The sequence below is a fragment of the Leptonychotes weddellii genome, chromosome 6, assembly GCF_054177405.1.
Source record: "Leptonychotes weddellii isolate Sample4059 chromosome 6, ASM5417740v2, whole genome shotgun sequence".
Lineage (NCBI taxonomy): Eukaryota > Metazoa > Chordata > Mammalia > Carnivora > Phocidae > Leptonychotes > Leptonychotes weddellii.
This window is the reverse complement of record NC_138374.1, coordinates 93239497-93245458: the sequence shown is the minus strand read 5'-3', so window position 1 is coordinate 93245458 and position 5962 is coordinate 93239497.

Genomic DNA, 5962 nt, shown 5'->3' with positions numbered 1-5962 from the left:
AGGGAAGGGAAGGGAAGGGAAGGGAAGGGAAGGGAAAGGAAAGGAAGGGAAGGGAAGGGAAGGGAAGGAAAACTTGGCTTCTTAAGCACTGACCCAAGAATGAAGATAAGAGAACACAGAATGTGGCATGTGGACAAGGTGCAAGGTGTCTTCCAGTTCTGTGCACCAATATCTGGTGCTCCGGGCAGCTGTGCAGGAATTTAAGTCAGAGTATGGGATTAACTGAGCATCCCCTATATTCAGAGAACCACGTAAAGTATACGCTTGATGAAATGGCATGAGAATAACTCAAGTCCTAAAGAATAACAACAAGGCAGTGGACACAGAGGTGCAAGATGGTACAGCAGAGATGACATTTGGATCCCTTCACCTTCTAACACCTGAGCCTTGTCCACTGCTTTGGAGGGAGGGGGCAGTGTGCCCCCACTGAGTCAGCAATAGGGGGCAAAGCTGAATCTGTACCAAGTGCATTCAGAGCAAAGGAGCAATCAGAGCACACAATTATTTTTACAGTTTGCTGTCCCTCATTATCAACTAAGACTAGGAGATTCTATTAAAAAAAAAAAAAGTCCCTTTAGAAAAAAAAATCTACTAGGAAACAATCTGCTATACCTCAACGGGGCCATGAATGGAAGAAATTAAATGCATGGGCTCTGGAGTTAGGTAAACAAGGTCCATGGCTATCTCAACTATTAAATATATGCCTTCTCATCTCAAAGCCTCTGTTCCTCATCTACAAAATCAGAATGGTAATTGTACCTCCCTCATGGGGTTGTAGGCAGATTAAATGAGATAATGTATGAACAGAGCTTAGCAATGTCAGTGCAGACTACATATCCAATATCTGTTAGTATTAATACCACCTGATATTGATTCTTGCCTCCAGTTCTTTCCTTCCTCCTCTGTCTGCCTTTGCAGTGCCTTCTCACAGTGGCTCTGGGCTTGGCCAGTGGGATGTTAGTGAAGGAGACCAAGCGAGGCTTGAAAAGCATCTGCACACTCAGGTGTGCTTGCTCTTGAGGCCGGACTGTGGCCTTGAGAACATGCTGAGGCTACCCTGATAGAGGGGAACCATGAGGCAGGATGAGTGATCCCCGTCACCCTGGCTGAGGTCATCCTAGATCGACCCATGCTAGCCAACCCCCACACAGGTAAGCACATCTAACCTGGATCAGCAAAGCCAACCCACAGCTAACCTCAGAAGCATGAACTAGTTTAGCAGAGGTCAGCCAAGTCAAATGAACTAAACCCCCCTAACCTAGGAGCCAAATACATCTATGTCATCATGTGCCATTGTGTGTGCCTTGTTAGGATATTGTTATGCAGCAGCATCATGGCAATAGATAACCAATACACTATCATTATTAACATGGTCATCGTCATTATTGTTATAATCATGACTTTTCAGAGAAGCACAAAAAGGCTTACCCATACCTTACTTAGCTGCCACAGGCAAAACATCTTCCTCACAACCTGCTATTCTTTCCAGAGAAAGAAAAGAAAGTATTAGACAAATGAGCAAGTAGCTGCTGCTTCCCAAGTTTCTGCCTTCTTTTCCTGACAGGTTGGTGCTAATGATGCTATTATTTTTCTTGTGAGCAGAGATGCCCATGACAGTGAAACCTCACAGGCTGCTATGATGAATTGCTAATTAGTTTAATTAGCGAAGAGCCCTTTTTCCATCAACTTAGATTCTAGCCTTCTATATTCCCACAGGGACTTCACGGTATGAGGTCCTAAGAAAGCACCTGTCAGGAGACCTTCAAAATGAAAGGCACGAGATGAAATGTGTCCTCAGGGCCTCCAGCCTTCACCTTCAAATAATAGCAAGCAGCACTTCCTCTGTGCCAGGTGCTATACTAAGTATTTTCTGTGCAATATCTCATTTATCCCTCACAATAACCCAAAGAGCAAGAACCATTCTTATCTCCAATGTACATAAGAAAACAGAGGCTCAGGGAAGTCACATCACTGTTTCCAAGGTCACAGGGCTAGTGAATGACACAGCTGGGACTAAAATCCTGGTCTGTCCACTCCCCTTCTTATGACTGTGCCACGTGCTGTTTGCCTAGCCCTGAGGACGCCCTCCCCCTCCCTCAGGCCAGGTGCTCTTCTGCTCTCTCCGCCCCCCTCTCACCGCACCGTGCTTTCAGAAGAAACCCCAACACTAGCCCCTGGACCTCTCATGTGCCTTTAGGCCACCGTGCTTCTCTCCCCAAGTCATTTGCGGGGTATGTCTGTTCTTAGTAGCATTCGTTTAACTGTGAGTGAGAGCAAACCCTAAAGAACTGTAGGCTAAGCCAAATGGGACATATTTAATTTAGCTGTTATGGAGATGAAATCTAGAAGTCAGCAAAATAGTAATAATAAGTAACTATTATTAATTATTATAGTATTATTAGTAATCATATATTAGTAGTAATTATATTAATAATAACTAATAAGTATAGGCTTTCCAGTCATCAGAAATCTGGGTTCTTTCTCTCTTGTTCCATAATATCAACATGTGCTTCTGCCTCATAGCCCAACATGGCTACTTGAGCTCCAAGTATCACATCTATATTCCAGCCAGCAGTGTGGAGGAAAGCAGAAGAGCGATGGTCCTTTCTTCTAAGAACATTTTTTCTTGTGTTTTATTCTTTTAACTTTATCTCTTTTTCACTTCATTCCTCATTTTTCTCTACCCTGGGGCAAGCTGTCTCATTCCTCTCCATTTTCCACTTTTTATCACAATCTTCTGCAATCTCCCTCTGATCTTGAGAATGGAAACAGGAACAGAAGAAGAACAGTAAAGAGCAATTTTGCATTCCAATAAGCAAGATATTTAGCAGTTTGCAAGAGATTTAGTCGTAATTGGAGCAGAATAAGAACAAATAATTTCCACTTCAACAGTTTGCTTATGCTCCCTCTTATCCTTACCTTCTTTTTCTTCTTTTTTAAAAAAATTATTTATTTATTTGAGAGAGAGAAAGAGAACACATGCACACAAGCAGCAGGAGAAGCAGAGGAAGGGGGAAAGAGAGAATCTCAAGCAGACTCCCTGCTGAGCGTGGAGCCTGAGGCGGGGTTCAATCTCACTCACAATCCGGAGTTCAGAACCTGAGCCGAAATCAAGAGTTAGATGTTCAACTAACTGAGCCACACAGGCGCCCCCTTATCCTTCCTTCTTTCCAAATCCCTCAAAAGCCACATCTCTACGTGTTTGCAGTTGAATCTCACGCAAAAAAGTTTCGGGCATTTCAGTTGACCAGTTGACCCATGAGAAGGCAGCTCTGAATCTGGGAGTTCTTGCTACTCCCAGAGATAAATTACATGTGTGGGTTGCTTCTCTTGGGCACACACTTCTCTGCTCAGATTCAGGTACACCACAGCTCAGGCTGGAATAGGCTTTCCGGCAGTTAACAATCCTAAGTAAAATAACCTCCTTCTAATTGTGAGTCTATTATATCTGTTGAAATCATCAAATATCTTCAAATGTTTTATTATTTTTTTTCCTTATCTAATGGCAACCTGACACTTACTCGTTCTTCCCCCATTCTAAACAGCCAGACTGGTTCTTCCAACCTGGGCAGGTTTGAGGCACCATCTTGCTGAGGCTGTGGGAAGCTATGAATCATGGAGATTGGGAGGGAAGTCAAAACTGGAAGAGAGGCTGGGGTACCTGGGTGGCTCAGTTAGTTAAGCATCTGCCTTGGGCTCGAGTCATGATCGAGCCCCATGTCAGGTTCCCTGCTTAGTGGGGAGTCTGCTTGTCTGTCCCTCTCCCTTTACCCTTCCCCCCCCCCCCACTCATGCTCTCTCTCTCACTCAAATAAATAAATAAATAAATATTTAAAGAAATAAAAAACTGGAAGAGAAGCGAGTGAGTAGTCTAGGCCCAGGGAACACCCAGAAGTCAGCAGTCAACCTAGACCCTAACATTAGAAGCCAGGCAAAACAGTCAGGGAGCTAATGATGATCAAATACACTAAGGCAAGAGGGCAGAAATGCAAGGAGGTGCCAGAGCTGAAATGGGCAATTTGTCTCCCTTCTGCTGCTTTGCTGAGCACAGTTCTCTAGACCAACAAGGCAACAGAAATGCAATGCAAGTCCTACGTGCAATTTAAAATTTTCTAGTAGCCACGTTTTTTAAAAAGTAAAAAGAAAAAGGTGAATTAAAATTTAGCAATACATTTTACGTAATCAAATAGACCCAAAATATTGTCATTTCAAAATGTCCATCAGTATTTTTTAAAAACTGATTCATGTGACTTTTTACATTCTAAGTCTTCAAAATCTGGTATGTATTTTACACTTATGTCAAGTGTCTCTTTGGACCAGCCTCATTTCAAAAACTCAGTAGCCACACATGGCCAATGGCTGCTATGTCGGACAGCACACATCCAGACCCTCCGCTCTGAGTGGGGTCCCGGAACCAGCAGCATCAGCATCGCCTGGGAGCTTGTGAGAACTGCCGCATCTCTCAGGCAGTTCCATGGAATTAGAACCTGCCTTTTAACCAGATCTTCAGGTGACAGGCACATTCGAGTTCAAGAAATGCTACCATAGGCTAAGGCCGCAGTCCTTTAGAAGTAAATGTCATGTGGGGGCGCCTGGGTGGCTCAGTCGTTAAGCATCTGCCTTCGGCTCAGGTCATGGTCCCAGGGTCCTGGGATCGAGCCCCGCGTTGGGCTCCCTGCTCAGCGGGGAGCCTGCTTCTCCCTCTCCCACTCCCCCTGCTTGTGTTCCCTCTCTCGCTGTCTCTCTCTCTGTCAAATAAATAAATAAAATCTTAAAAAAAAAAAAAAAAAGGAGGTAAATGTCTTGTGGTGAGTGTTTCCCCGAGGTATTAGCATCACCATAGAAGTGGCAGGGAGGGGGTGCAAAATTTCCTCACTCTTCTGGTTGGTGGCTCAGACAAAAATAATTTAACTAAATAGCATTACAGTTGAAGAACAAATAGCTCCAAGTGCAGTGGTCTAAAGAACCAAAGACTTCTCTCATTGTCTCTTCAGCTGAAGACCTTGGCATCCAGTAACCTGGGCTCAGCCTCATAAAATGGCTTAAACACTCTAGCCCTTTGTCCAAGGCAGAAACGATGGACAGAGTCACAGGGAATATGTAGAACAGAATCACTGTCACCCCCAAAATTACCCCCTTCATGGCCTGCCGAGGTGGCTAAAAGCCTTACCATTTGACTTAGACCTTTGGATCGAGGCGTTACTTTGGAAACCCGAGACAACGTGCAAAGCTCATCTTTGGAAAGAGGTGCCCCATAGACATCTACCTACACCCTAGTGAGAATTAGTTTGTGGCACACAGGCAGGAGGAGAGGAACAGGAAGCCGATCTTTGGACAGGAACAGGAAAAGTACTGAGGTATTAAGTGCACAAACATTGACCCCGAGGGAGGACGGAGGGCACATAAAGGGACAGCAGTGAGGAATCAGATGCAAATTCCACAAACCTTCATCTTGCTTCAGTTTGCTTCATTGTAAACCACCTACATGATTGCCATGAACAAATCCATGCTAATCCCACCAGTGCAGAGGTCACTGGGCAAGCAGGGAAGCTTCTAGTCCCTCGGAGGGGGGGGGTAGTGAGGAGGGGGAGGGGGTGTTCAGTTCATGTGTGTGGAATCCAGTGATAATGCTGGTGCTGGGAAGCAGAGATGGAGACAGACACAGAGGCAGAAGGGGATCTAGGGAACATGGAGCAGAAAAAGTCAGGCGAGGCCACAAAGAAGACATGACGTGGATGTGTCATAGCTCCTGCTATGTCCGGAGGGAGAGGGGGAGGCTGTGTGGACCCATGGCCAGGTGGGCACAGGAAGCCGGGTTGCCCTTCGGGCCCTTGGCCATCATTAAAGGTGAGGACCCTGGAAGGGCAAGACGGACTTCCCCTAGCACACATTTGTTAGCAGTGGCCAGGAGGAGAATCAAACAAACACCACTGCGAGTAAATCAGTCACTGTTTGAGCAGGT